Source organism: Pseudophryne corroboree, chromosome 2 (assembly GCF_028390025.1).
Source record: "Pseudophryne corroboree isolate aPseCor3 chromosome 2, aPseCor3.hap2, whole genome shotgun sequence".
NCBI classification, from domain to species: domain Eukaryota; kingdom Metazoa; phylum Chordata; class Amphibia; order Anura; family Myobatrachidae; genus Pseudophryne; species Pseudophryne corroboree.
Genome location: NC_086445.1, coordinates 606,476,169 through 606,491,776, shown reverse-complemented (window position 1 = coordinate 606,491,776; position 15,608 = coordinate 606,476,169). Strand labels below are relative to the sequence as shown.

General features: G+C 43.9%; 1 protein-coding gene across 1 annotated transcript in view; it reads left to right on the top strand.

Annotated features, from left to right (window-relative positions):
- The first annotated feature begins 2,192 nt into the window (after positions 1-2,192).
- Positions 2,193-15,608, top strand: part of LOC135051009 (uromodulin-like) — a 339,516-nt gene continuing 326,100 nt past the window's right edge. Inside the window, exons 1-2 of the mRNA XM_063957210.1 lie at positions 2,193-2,267; positions 2,593-2,648. The gene's annotated coding sequence lies outside the window, so the exon portion shown is untranslated. The remainder of the gene's footprint in view (positions 2,268-2,592; positions 2,649-15,608) is intronic.

Here is a 15,608-nt window from a genome sequence, read left to right as displayed (position 1 = left end):
TTGTATATACCACCTAACCGTGGTTTTTTTTTCTTTCTTTATACATACATACTAGTTACGAGTATACTATCTCTTTATCAACCAGTCTATATATTAGCAGCAGACACAGTACAGTGCGGTAGTTCACGGCTGTGGCTACCTCTGTGTCGGCACTCGGCAGCCCGTCCATAATTGTATACTAGTATCCAATCCATCCATCTCCATTGTTTACCTGAGGTGCCTTTTAGTTGTGCCTATTAAAATATGGAGAACAAAAATGTTGAGGTTCCAAAATTAGGGAAAGATCAAGATCCACTTCCACCTCGTGCTGAAGCTGCTGCCACTAGTCATGGCAGAGACGATGAAATGCCAGCAACGTCGTCTGCCAAGGCCGATGCCCAATGTCATAGTACAGAGCATGTCAAATCCAAAACACCAAATATCAGTAAAAAGCCTCTTTTTTTCTTTGCGTCATGTGCTGTTTGGGGAGGGTTTTTTGGAAGGGACATCCTGCGTGACACTGCAGTGCCACTCCTAGATGGGCCCGGTGTTTGTGTCGGCCACTAGGGTCGCTAATCTTACTCACACAGCTACCTCATTGCGCCTCTTTTTTTCTTTGCGTCATGTGCTGTTTGGGGAGGGTTTTTTGGAAGGGACATCCTGCGTGACACTGCAGTGCCACTCCTAGATGGGCCCGGTGTTTGTGTCGGCCACTAGGGTCGCTAATCTTACTCACACAGCTACCTCATTGCGCCTCTTTTTTTCTTTGCGTCATGTGCTGTTTGGGGAGGGTTTTTTGGAAGGGACATCCTGCGTGACACTGCAGTGCCACTCCTAGATGGGCCCGGTGTTTGTGTCGGCCACTAGGGTCGCTAATCTTACTCACACAGCTACCTCATTGCGCCTCTTTTTTTCTTTGCGTCATGTGCTGTTTGGGGAGGGTTTTTTGGAAGGGCCATCCTGCGTGACACTGCAGTGCCACTCCTAGATGGGCCCGGTGTTTGTGTCGGCCACTAGGGTCGCTAATCTTACTCACACAGCTACCTCATTGCGCCTCTTTTTTTCTTTGCGTCATGTGCTGTTTGGGGAGGGTTTTTTGGAAGGGACATCCTGCGTGACACTGCAGTGCCACTCCTAGATGGGCCCGGTGTTTGTGTCGGCCACTAGGGTCGCTAATCTTACTCACACAGCTACCTCATTGCGCCTCTTTTTTTCTTTGCGTCATGTGCTGTTTGGGGAGGGTTTTTTGGAAGGGACATCCTGCGTGACACTGCAGTGCCACTCCTAGATGGGCCCGGTGTTTGTGTCGGCCACTAGGGTCGCTTATCTTACTCACACAGCGACCTCGGTGCAAATTTTAGGACTAAAAATAATATTGTGAGGTGTGAGGTATTCAGAATAGACTGAAAATGAGTGTAAATTATGGTTTTTGAGGTTAATAATACTTTGGGATCAAAATGACCCCCAAATTCTATGATTTAAGCTGTTTTTTAGTGTTTTTGGAAAAAAACACCCGAATCCAAAACACACCCGAATCCGACAAAAAAAATTCGGTGAGGTTTTGCCAAAACGCGTTTGAACCCAAAACACGGCCGCGGAACCGAACCCAAAACCAAAACACAAAACCCGAAAAATTTCAGGCGCTCATCTCTAGTTACCACCCACAAATGTCCTCTTCCTGTCAATAACCTTGCGTACACCTCTTGCGATTGAAATTTTCGCAACATTATGTCGCTGCTATCGCACATGCACATTGTGGTGCATAGGCATGCGCAGTAGTTCAATAATCGCCCGCTGTGCGAAAACGCACAGCAGTGATCAGGTCTGAATCGGGCCTAAAATCTGTACATAAGACTCTTATAGAAAGGACAGCTCCAGCATTGCCAGAATACAATGACTTCTTTTCTGCCTTAATCGGAGCTGAACAGTCAGAACATTCCAAGAAATCTGGAAAAAATGAGAGAGATGACTGAAATATGAAGTAAACACCACTTCGATTTTCCTATTTTATATTTGAAACACTTAATTCATTGTACCCAACCCAACAGACAACAAAGTGCAGTGGACACACAACATGTATTATTCAATGGGGTATAACCAAGGAGACCAGCTGCAAATGTTGCTAAGTTCTTAAATATACACATACCAATTACAGATACACAATAGTGACAGCATTAAGCAAAAGCAAGCATATCCTAAATTAATTTCATTATTGAATCTTCTATTTGTCACTTTGGGACCTCTGTAAAGGAAGTCAGATGGGGAACAAGGACCAACTAGTAATCAAGGTAAATAGGATAAACAGCATAACTTATCTGTAAAGCATACAAATACTAAAATGTTTCTTTTTTTCTCTGTTTTCTATCATTTTTTCTCATCTTTATTTACTTACTATCATTCGATAGTGCATAGCCATCCCCCAAGTTCATCAATCGTTAACTTTGAGCTGCAGGGATATAATTTACTATAAGTGATGAAAGAGTTACTGTATTTTCTACTTTTCCAGCACTACTCCCATGTTCAAACTAAAATCTGGTTGTTGACCTGCAATATCGTGTCACTTGATACTCTCTTTTACAATTGTATGTTATGACATATTTTATTGCATTCCAGTGCTGTTGCCATGGAGGTGAAATCGTATTGCAGTAGCAATGTCTTACCTTGTTATTGTAAGTAAGAACAAACATTTGCCAGTTGGACATTTTTCCATAATATTTATTATTATTATTATTATTATTATTATTATTATTATTATTATTATTATCATTTGGTCATCAACCTATATTTTCTCTTTAAGTATTTAAGTTCCAAAGGAGATTTAACATACTTTGTCTCTTTAATTCCAGAACAGGAATTTGAATTGAATTTACTGTATTTCAATTTTTTAATAGGAAACTTTTATCTTCATTCCCCACAGCTTCTGCTCTAAAGTAATACAGTACAATGCAAAATACCATGGTTGTGCCCCACTGCAATCAGTGGTGCTAAGAGAGGGGGGTAGTTGGTACAAATTACCCGGGCCCAGGTCTGATGGAGGGTCCCAGTGAGGGTCCAGTAGGAGCCCAGGCCCCCTGCCCCTTACCTAGCAGCAGCAGCAGCAGCAGCTGCAGCTCTTTTACTCAGCCCAGCACGGTACATGACCACACCTCCTGTGATTAGGCCACGCCCCTTGGAAAGTACCTGGGTACATCCCGGCTCTCGACTGCACTGACTGCAATCTAATGGTCCACCCAGCACATGCATTGTAAATATATATTGTGTTGCTTTAAATCAGGGGTGGCCAGACTTTTGGAATTGGTGATCTACTTTGAAAGCTAAAAAGCTTTTGTGATCTACCTAGGCGGGATAATTGCGGGCACCCAAAAAGGGGTGTGGCATAAAGGGGCATGGTATAACAAAAAGGGGCGTAGCCTTGCTCCACAAGGTGTAATGACTGTCACACATGAAATCAAACATTGGCACCCACAGGTAAAAACCTCAAACACATTTGCCCCTACAGTGCCAGATACACATATGCCCCCACAGTGCCAGATACACATATGCCCCCACAGTGCCAGTTATGCCCCCACATTGCCACATATGTCCCCACAGTGCCACATATGCCCACACGGTGCCAGATACACATATGCCCCCACAGTGCCATGTGCCCACAGTGCCAGATATGCCCCCACAGTGCCACATATGCCCCCACAGTGCCAGATATGCCCCCACAGTGCCAGCCACATATGCCCCCATAGAGCCACATACGCCCCCACAGTGCCAGATACACATATGCCCCCACAGTGCCATGTTCCCACAGTGCCAGATATGCCTCCACACTGCCATGTGCCCACACTAACATTAATCTACTTTAACTTACTTTAGCTGGCTGGATCCCCACTGGCTGGCTGTCTCCCTGCTGGCTGGTTTTCTCCCTGCTGGCTGGCTGGATCCCCACTGTCACGTGCCTGCTCCCGCTTCCCACCGCTGCTGCTGTCCTACTGCCGCCGGGGCTGACTGGATCAAACTAGATCCAGCAGGTGCATAGGCTCCTCACATCACATTCCCAGTCATGCTTTGCGTGGGTGCGCCGCTGACGTCATGATGTCACCCGTGCAATGTATCATTGGGAATGCTCTGGACTCAGGCGGCAGAGGCGGCAAGTCACACTTGGATCGTGATCTACCGGCGAGAGCTCCGTGATCTACCGGTAGATTGCGATCGATGTTTTGGCCGCCTCTTCTTTAAACCTTTGCCTGCAACTGTGTCAGAAATGCCCAGCGGCTGCAGCTGGAAGGTAGTCTTAAAGCAGCAGCTGGGCTCAGGAGGCAGTGCCGGGCTGGCCCCTCTGCTTCCTCCAATCCTCCTCATCTCTATCCCCTCCCACCCCAGGCACAGCGACTACTCAGTGCTCAGGGCCAGAGGCATTACTATGGGGGTGCGGACAGCATTGTAGTCCCTGGGCAAAGCAATACACAAGGGCTCCTACCTAACCATTCACAGGAATAACATTACTTTTTTTTTTTAAATCATAACTTACCACTCCTGTGATCCCGCACTAGTTCTCCGTGTGCTTCTATACAGTAAATGGCTGTCAGCTCTCTTATTGGTGGATAGCTGCAGCCATCTATCAATCACTTTCTGGCTGCAGGCTGGGAGGCAGATAGAAAACAGGGCAGCCTCATCTGCTTGCACTGCTCTCCCTCTCTATCCTGAAAGAATCTCTCACAGCCTGGGGCTTTCATCTCCCTACAGCCATGCCTACGCTCAAGCACTCCCTCTCCTCCATATAGAGCCACAGCACCGATGGGCAAACTTTGGGATCATCCACCCCTTTCTGCCACCTCATCTTCTTGTTCTTGCAGAACTGTGAATTCCTGCACAATGTAGATTTTATACAATGCACAGATTAAACAAACTACATATAGTATATCAGGGCCGAAACTGTTATGAAAGAATACAGATGGAGCCATGCTATTCGTGTCTCTGTCTGCGACTAGGTGCACCTGGCAAGGCACACCGCCGGGAACAAATGGGACATGTGTGCATCATAGACCTGCACGCACCCCATACATTTTGAATGGGAGCATCTGTGTATGCTCGGTGGTGGGCAACCCTCCACTGCGCAGACCGGTACTTAGGGGGTCCCCTGGACTTAATTCCTCCAGCAGTAGGAGCTCACCCAATAAACCAGTGATCCCTGATAGCACAGGATAACAGCAGTCTAGCCAGATATATTAGGGCTGAAGTTGCTTGGCCTTGCAGTACGTCAGCTGGCAGATCAGGTATGCAGGATGGACCAAGGCTTGGTCTAGCAGGATGTAAAGGGTCGGACTGAAGGTGCAGGATTGACCAAAGCTTGGCCTTGAGAGATGTTTGCAGACTGACATGATGGGGTTGCAAAGGAAAAGAGAGACTCTTTGTTGGGGCACGCTTGAAAACTAAAACTTAACTTTTAATTAGAATCATATTAAATTATGGTATACAAGATCAACACACATATATACATTTTTTATGACACTTTAGGAAAAAAGGCCACAGACTTGTTATAGCCTTTCTCCACTGGTGTTTTATATTTGCAAGAAATAATTCTCACTCATAAAGTAATTAAAAGTAATCAATCTCAAATTGATGTAACTAATAAAGATGACAGTGACACCTGAGGTGAAAATATTAGAAATTAGATTTCAATATCACAGGATAATAAGAAATCCTTAACATGAGATACATAGGCATTAGATATGATAAAATTGGACTACGATTGTAGTTCTTCAACAATTGCCTATATAAGTGATATATCCTGGTAAAGGTTAATCTGCTACCTTCATATTTATGATAATAAAGTGCAATAAATAAGAAGACGAATGGAATAAATAAATGATCCGAGAAACTAATAAAATAAGAAGAGGGAAATATAGGTGTGAAATCGGTAATGGTCAAAGGTTGCTCCAACACCTCTCCTTTTCACATAAACACTTCGTATTTTATTAGTTTCTCTGATTATTTATTTTATTATCCTGTGATATTGAAATCTAATTTCTAATATTTTCACCTCAGGTGTCACTGTCATCTTTTTTAGTTACATCAATTTGAGATTGATTACTTTTAATTACTTTATGAGTGAGAATTATTTCTTGCAAATATAAAACACCAGTGGAGAAAGGCTATAACAAGTCTGTGGTCTTTTTTCCTAAAGTGCCATAAAAAATGTATATATGTGTGTTGATCTTGTGTACCATAATTTAATCAGATTCTAATTAAAAGTTAAGTTTTAGTTTTCAAGCGTGCCCCAACAAAGAGTCTCTCTTTTCCTTTGCAACCCTGATATGTACCATTGACTCTGGGTGCACCACCAACAAACTCCTTGATTACCGATACAGGCATTTCTTATGCATATGCACTGTTGGTTCACAAGGGACAAATTCTGTAAGAGCCCATTATAAAGAAATTTTTATAGTCCTATGCGGCACCAAATTAACTCTTTCCCAGACTGACATGATGTGCCGGACTGACTGCTGGGTGTTTTGCTGACAAACCAGGTTTGCAGGATAGGCTGACATGTGGACTTGCAGGATATAACTGACAGTCCAGGTTTGGCAGATAGGCTGATATGTGGACTTGCTGGGTGTTAGCTGACAGATCAAGTTTGCTGGAATAGCTGTAACATGGATTTGCAGGATATGACTGACGGACCAGGTTGCAGGATAAGCTGTAACACGGACTAGCAGGATATTACTGACGGACCAGGTTTGCAGGATAACTGGAGAAGAAAGAATGGCAAGGAAGATCTGGATTACAACACAGAACAACAAGGGCTCTAACAGACGACTATAATTGGCAAGCTAGGCAGAGTGTCTGGGATATCTGAAAACCAAACCCACCCAAATTTGCAGTTTGCGAGTAGTTCCGAGCCCAGGTTCTTGTTTATCTGGCAGACTTGGATTTCAAGATGAGGCAAAGCGTCATCTTTCCAGCTTTGGATTTTGCATATTTAGGATTCTATAAAAGTCCCTCCCTCAGTTATTAGGGCACCATTTCACGAATGGCGCTGGAGGGATACGGTGGGGGTCTGTGAGCTGCAGAATCCTGTGGGACTACTGTGACTGTTTCAGGCTCTGAAGCGCTGTGGGCTGCAGCTCTATTGTGGCACTACTGTGGCTGTGTTAGACTATGAAGGGATGTGGGCTGTAGCAGTACTGTGACTGTGTCAGAATATCCGTGAATGGCTGTGAACTGCATTACTGCTGTGACTGTGTCTGTAAAGGGCTGTGGGATGCAGCACTGTGTGGCACTAAATTGTGTATTCAGTGCAGGCATTGTGTTAAAGAAATGTAAAATAAAACTGTAAAAAAATAATTTTCATTATGTGTGTGTGCTACCATTACTAGAAGTGCTGTTAGTTGCAGTGTATAAAAAAATAAAACATGTGTTGTTCAGGTTCAGACATTGTGTTGTTAAATTAATAACATTCATTAGGTCCTAGTGTGCCATCATTTCCAGAAGTGAGTTAAGTGTATAAAAAAATAAAATGTGTGTGTTGTTCAAGTTCAAACATTGTGTGTAAAATAATAATGTTCATTAGGTGCCAGTGTGTCACCCTTACTAGAAGTGATGCGAGTCACAGTGTGTAAAAAAATATATGGATCAGATATAAGAGCAGGAGCAACAACCTTGTACTAGTGCTGCAGCTACTGCCAGTCATGATAGTACATCTACCAAAGGTGGTCCAGGAGACACAAAGTTTAAGAAAAGGCACCTCAAATCTAAATATTTTTCTTAATAAAGGTAATGTTTACTGCCAAAAAACATAAATTTGTCAACATGCCATACAACACATGCAATGGCAAGGAAAGGCACAGGCCATGGTCTTTGTTTGTGGGTGGTGGTCTTTCTAGTGCTACTGGTGTTTTGGTGATATCTGTGTATCTGACACTATTGAGGATATTGATGATTATGATCCTGTTGATGAGGATGTTGTTTGTGTCAAAGCAAGTCAGTCATCAGTGGCAGCAGTTCTTGCCTGTGATAAAAAGAATTCCATTGTCATGCCTGGATATAAGACAAAAAAAACACCTCTTTTGTGTGGAATTATTTTTATCCATATCCTGACAACATTTGTCAAGCTACAGTATCTGTACCATTTGTAAAGTCAAAGGAAAAAGAGTTAGGGACATTAACCATCTAGGAACCTCCTCCTTGCTAAGTAATTTGGAGTAAGTAATCCAGCATTGGCTAGCTCCCAGTTCTCAGCTAGATCCCATCACATGCAATATCCATTGCCAACACCTTCATCATCAATTTCCACATTAATGATTGGAAGTAGTCCTGCAAACAATTTGTAAAGGCTAACTGACTCCACCCATATCCAGGATTCCCCAAATGGATCCTTGTGCCTTAGGAATGCTGCTGCTGTGTGGGGTGAATCTTCATCGCAGAAGGGACCAAGAAGACAGTAGTTTCAAACAACAATTGATTGTCAAACAATCCTTTGCAAGAGGAAGGAAGTATGAAAGCTGCCATCCAGTTGCACAGCAGATAACTGAAGCCACAATGGCCATGCTAATATTATATCTACATCCAATATCCATCATTAATGCATCTGGTATTAGACAGTACTTGATGTCCTGTGTCCACACTACCAAATTCCATATTGGTTCCATTTTACCAGAACAGCAATTATTTGCCTGTTCCAGAAGGTTAAAAAAAGAATGGCCTAGAAAATGCCAATGTACCCCTTATCTACTTAACCGCAGATATGTGGACAAGCAGTAGTGGTCACAGTAAACATTACATGAATGTGAGAGCCCACTGGGTGGGTGCTTCACTAAAAGGCATACCAGTGTCAACCTGTTAGAAAAACTAATGGATGTCATAGCAAAATAGCTTACCCTAGTAGAACTCTACACAGGATTATCATGTCTGAAAACATAACTAATTTTGTGAGAACATTACAACTGGGAGAATTTGAACAACTCCCATGTTTTGCACACACAATCAACTTGGTGGTACAGTATTATTGAAAAAATGGCATGGGCATGCAGGAAATGCTGTCTGTGGCCCAAAAAATTGCTTGACATTTTCTCCATTCAGTAACTGCATGTAGACAATTGCAGCACCTGTAAGAATAGTTCAGTTTGTCATGCCACCAACTGAAGCAAGAGGTGGTAACCACCCTTTATATGCTTCAGAAAATAGAAGAACAGCAACAAGTCATCCAAACCTACAGAACAAGCCATGACATAGGGAGAGTAGGGGAATGTACTTTAGTCCAGCAGAGTGGAGAATACTTTCCATGTTATGCAAGGTACTAAAACTATTTAAAGTAGAAACCAATGAAGTGTGTTCAGACACTGTCAACCTGAATCAAGGGATTCCCTTAATTAACATAATGTAAAAGCAGACAGAGAAACTGAAGGAGGAGGTGAAATGAAGCGTTTCTAATAAGTACTGTCTGTTGGGCTAGAGATAAAGCTATTTATTTGCTTCGCCAATACAAAAAGAATGTCAATATCTTGCAATAGGATCACTAAACTTTGACAACCATGCTTGATCCTAGGTTTATGGCAAATGTAACATCTTTCTTTCCAACTGACACATCTTAGGAGATGCAAAGAGGTCCTTATGAGCAAGTTGTCAGCTCAAGTTGCACATGACACTGTTTCAGTTTCTCCAGCAAGTGCTGCTGTCTGGAAAAAATGAACCTTTTCACAGAGACCAACTGGTGATGAGGATAAAATCCACAACATAATGACATCTGGTCAGGCCTAAAAGAATTGGCCAAAAATATTGACACCTCTACAATGAATCAATCTGATACAGCAATCATCAATAGAATAGTGGTTTTAATAACAATATCAGACAGTATTTTTGACTACTGGGAGGACAAAAAGGTAATTTGGAGACCCTTATACAAAGTAGCTTTGCTTAACTTAAGCTGCCCACCCTCCAGTGTGTACTCAGAGACCCTTATACAAAGTAGCTTTGCTTTACTTAAGCTGCCCACCCTCCAGTGTGTACTCAGAGTGTTTAGCACAAATGGGAACCTTGTGAGCAATCGGCATAGGAGGCTACTTCTTAAAAAGATGGAAAAGCTGATGTTCATAAAAATGAAATACAAATTCCACAGGGAAGACATTTCTCACTAATTATATCAAAGTACAGAGACTTTAAAGGTGGATTCCAGTGGGGATGAGCTAATATTGTATGATGATGATATTAACACTATGGGTAATATCTCTACTTCTAAAAAAAACTCACACCTTAGTATATATACTTCATTGTTTCTTTTCGGGTGGAACCATGGGTCATACATGTGACATGACTGAGTGGTAAAATGGAGCCATTGTTTTTGGCCGAGAGTATGGCCAGAGCCTGATGGAGGTGGTGGCGTTTGTTGGAGTGCAGTCGGATACAGTGAGCAATAACCAATTAAAGTGGAAGAAACATAGACACCAAGAATCTCAGCAGCGGAACAGTGGGCAAAACTGCATGCATTTAGAGCCTCTAACAACAACCAGTAATTTCCAAATGCATCAGGAACTACTCCAATAGTGCAATTTTCACTCGAATAGCCCAGGTATGACCCAGGTTAACAACAATCCAAAAGACACAGCATCTGACATGGGCTAAACAACATTGTCACTGGACGACTGGAAACATTGGAAATGCATCATATGGTCAGATGAATCCAGATTTTGCTTACATTCCAATGATGGCCACTCCAGAGTCATGAGGAGGGCTAGGGAAGCGTTCCAACCAGACTGTGTTCAACGAGCTGTGCAGAAAAGATGTGGAAGTATAATGTTTTAGGGGTGTATTTAGAGTGCTGGAGCTTGACCCTTAGTTGAGGTGTCCAATTGCATGAAACAGTGGACTATGGGACATTGTTAGATCATGCAGATCTGCATTTGTCCAGTTTCTGAAAGACCAAGACAATTTTGTGGATCCACAGTTTGAGGATGATAACTGTACTGTCCATGGCGCTAAGATTGTGCAGGATTGGTTTGCAGAGCACCACATTGACGTGCCACATCTCACATGGCCCACCAATTCACCAGATCTCAATGTTATTGAAAAAATTAGGGACATGTTGGATTGGGTTGTTAAGAAGAAACACAAACACCCCCAAATTTTGCTGCATTGAACGACCACTTGGTCATGGAATGGGTTGCAATGCGATATGAATGTGATCCACAGCCATATTGATGGCATGCCTTGGAAAATCCGAGCTGTCATTAAAGCAGGTGGTGATGTAAAACCATATTAACGTCTAATGTGAGCATTCCATATTATTTTGTCCAGTGTGTTTGTTTCTCGTATTAATCACAACAGTGTGGAAATTTGAGAACTGTTGGTAATACATGTAAGAATTCTGTTTATATCCAATAGTGGGTAGTTAGTGAAAAGAAAATAGAAATGTGACCAGTAAGGAACATTCATTCAAATTCCCACCCTTCAGCCTATTATCTTATCACACAAATCTCAGCCATATAGTGAAGTCTTGTTTCTGCAGTGGAAGTTCTTTGTACTTCAGTAGGAATGTCTCCACTTCACCTATTTCTTGCCATGTGTCTGTTAAAATTGCTGCTCCATCCGTAAATGCGTCCATCTTGCAATGGATTCCTATGTGCATAGTGGGCCCAAAGTAACATTTATACTTAGGAACGACATTGGATCTTTTATACTTTGTAAATCACCTCCAATGTCTCTTTCTGCCCTGTGCTCCTTCCTTTGACATATCCCAAAATTAGTTTTGATTTTGGTTGAGCTTCAGTGGTATTGATTAAATAATTTAGGAGGTTGTACAGAAGTCTAGTCTCTCTACAGTTATCTTTAATTGTGTAGAACAGCATTTATTGAACCTTTTTTTAGTTCCATTTTGTATACAATAATTTAAATTGGACTTTTTTGAGACTGAATTTGTTTTTGTAACAGGTGCTCAGCTTTTATCTGTCTCTACCAGTTTTCTGTTTGTTGATCTCACTCAACATGTGATTCCACATGGTTAATTTATTTCATGTCTGTCACTGATCATTATTATATAACCTTAGTTCAGTGTGTGTTTCCTGCTGTGGCATGAAGCCCAGGGAAATTAAGATCTCTCACATGCATGTTCTCCATACCTCTTTGTTTAAAGTTATACTTTTCCTACATCCTGTGTCACAGTAAGAAAAACACAGTGAATTATCCAATTAAAACATGGCACTAACAGCCATACATTCAGATAGCCAGGGATACAAATCTGACACTTCTAATTATACTTTGGGCCTGGGATCTAATGAGATATTATGCTTCTTGCTTCTCAAGTTATCTCAGTAAGCTGTTACTAGCAGGTGATATGGAAAATGCAGAGAAGAAAGTCATACAGCATAGCATTCACAGATACTGTAATCCATGGACGGACTGGGGTCGCTTTTCGGCCCTGGCATTTGTGTCAGGTGTGTGAGCACGTAAAATGGGGTGGGCGAGCATGAAAGGGGTGCACGCACGGACACTGCTCACAGGGGCATGTCGCGAGTCATGGGGAGTGGACTAGCGGCACGCCCCCATATTTCTTTGAAACGGGTACTTGGGGGGGGGGGGATTAAAACAGAGAGCCGGAAGTTTCCCTGCTCTATATGTGACTGTTCCAGACCACCAGACCATCAGCCCTTCTTGCATATGCCAGAAGTGCCTGGCCCTGCTGTAGTCACATATGCTGTTAGTGATCTTCATAAAGCCTTGTGCTTATTACCAGTGCTGTACAGATATACACAAATATGCACTAATTGTTTCATCAGATACAAAACTATTTTTCTTAATTTAGAGACTGGTTTCCTAGGTCCACAGTTTGCTTTGTACTTCCAGTAGCACACACAGGGGGGTTTCTGGTTGCACAGAAACCCCCCTGATGGACTGAATTTGCTTTTTAGAGACAGAGACAGCTGTGTCTCCATCTCAAGAAAAGCCGTGACCGCAGCTACCGCTGCAGGGAGATCTTACCAGCAAAGTCTCCCTACAGCGTCTGTCATTGAGTGGGAGCTGCTGCTCTTGCACAGCATCTCCATATGTCATCCTCACTGTGCCGTAGTTAGCAGTGTGTCCTTTGCAGCCCCTGGGTAAGTGTGCAGTGCACTCAGGGCTGGTTCTAGAACTTGGTGGGGCGCCCAAGGTGAAAGTTTCCTTTGGCGCAACCCCCCCCCCCCGACGGTGAAACAGGGTTAGTGCACACCTGCGGCACGTGTGAAAAATGGGGGCGTGGCTTAATAGGAAAGGGGCGTGGTCAGTTTGCCCCCTGTAGAGTTGTGCACACTGTAGAGATGTGCCCACAGTAGCTGTTGTGCCCCCTGCAGCTGTGCCCCCAGTAGTTGTGCCCCCTGCAGCTGTGCCCCCAGTAGCTGTTATGCCCCCTGCAGCTGTGCCCCCATTAGTTGTGGCCCCAGTAGTTGTGCCCCCATTAGTGTGCCCCCTGCAGCTGTGCGACCATTAGTTGTGGCCCCAGTAGTTGTGCCCCCATTAGTTGTGGCCCCAGTAGTTGTGCCCCCTTAGTATGCCCCCTGCAGCTGTGCCCCCATTAGTTGTGGCCCTAGTAGTTGTGCCCACCAGTTGCTGTGCACCTAGTAAAAAAAAAAAAAAAATACTTACCAGCCCCGTTCCTGCTTCCCGACCACTGCACTCCGTCTCCGCCACCGGCGCCGCTCCTCTGATCTATGGGAGAGACGTCATGATGTTTCTCCCATGGCGCTGCACGGAAAGATCCTCTCCGCAAAGGGAATCTAGACGCATTCGCGGAAAGGACCTTTTCACAACCGCTGCCGCCATCCTAGTTAGTAGCGGCTCTTGCCACGGCGGCGGCGCCCCCATTAGTTGTGCCCCCCTTAGTGTGCCCCCTGCAGCTGTGCGACCTTAGTTGTGGCCCCAGTAGTTGTGCCCCCTGCAGCTGTGCCCCCATTAGTTGTGGCCCCAGTAGTTGTGCCCCGTTAGTATGCCCCCTGCAGCTGTGCCCCCATTAGTTGTGGCCCCAGTAGTTGTACCCACCAGTTGCTGTGCACCTAGTAAAAAAAAAAAAAATACCAGCCCCGTTCCTGCTTCCCGACCACTGCACTCCGTCTCCGCCGCCGGTGCTGCTCCTCTGATCTATGGGAGAGACGTCATGATGTCTCTCCCATAGCGCTGCACAGAAAGGTCCTCTCCGCAAAGGGAATCTAGATGCTACTGCATCTAGATTCCCTTCGTGGAGAGGACCTTTTCACAACCGCTGCCGCCATCCTAGTTAGTAGCGGCTCTTGCCACGGTGGCGGCGCCCCCGATACAGCAGCGCCCCGGGCAAAAGTACTGCTTGCCCGTGGCAAGAGCCGCTACTGATTGCACAGTATTTGTTTGTTTAAAGATACAGTGTGTTGTGTTATGTATGTTTGTGTGTGCAGTCTGTGTCTGTGAATCATATACGTGTGTATGTGTGTGTGTGTGTGTGTGTGTGTGTGTGTGTGTGTGTGTGTGTAGAATACCATTAGTCCTAGGCTAGGCACAATAATGTTAAGTGGTACCAATGCAACTTCAAGTTTCAGTATTTGCAGATGGCATGGGACTGTCATAGTAGGTGGTATTATGGGTAGGCAAACTACATATAACACTTCCAGGTAGACATATGCTTTCAGATAGACAGATTGTTTTATTGCTAAATATCTACTGCAGGATTATTTTATGTCTCAAATATCTTGAGTAATGATTGTAATCTTGGGGGTAATTCTGAGTTGATCGCAGCAGCAAATTTGTAAGCAAATGGGCAAAACCATGGCCCTCATTCCGAGTTGTTCGCTCGTTGCCGAGTTTCGCTATATTGCGATTAGTCGCTTACTGCGCATGCGCAATGTTCACAGTGCGTCTGCGCAGAAGTAAATTTGCTAAAAAGTTAGGTATTTTACTCACGGCATAACGAGGATTTTTTATCGTTCTGGTGATCGGAGTGTGATTGACAGGAAGTGGGTGTTTCTGGGCGGAAACTGGCCGTTTTATGGGTGTATGCGGAAAAACGCTGCCGTTTCTGGGAAAAACACGGGAGTGGCTGGAGAAACGGGGGAGTGTCTGAGCGAACGCTGGGTGTGTTTGTGACGTCACACCAGGAACGAAACTGACTGAACTGATCGCAGTGGCAGATTAAGTCCCGAGCTACTCAGAAACTGCAAATAAATTTATATTCGCAATTATGCGAATCTTTCGTTCGCAATTCTGCAAAGCTACGATTCACTCCCAGTAGGCGGCAGCTTAGCGTGTGCAAAGCTGCTAAAAGCAGCTAGCGAGTGAACAACTCGGAATGAGGGCCCATGTGCACTGCAGGAGGGGCAGATATAACATGTGCAGAGAGAGTTAGATTTGGGTGCGGTGTGTTCAATCTGCAATCTAAATTGCAGTGTAAAAATAATGCAGCCAGTATTTACCCTGCACAGAAACAAAATAACCCACCCAAATCTTACTCTCTCTACACGTTATATCTGCCTCCCCTGCAGTGCACATGGTTTTGCCCAACTGCTAACAAAGTTCCTGCTGCGATCAACTCAGAATTACCCCTATTATACTGTATGTCACTCGAGGTGCTATGGTAATAAAGTACAGGGATACTGGGGTATATGCAATTAACGGCGAATCGCGGCAATTTTTTGCCCATTTTTTAA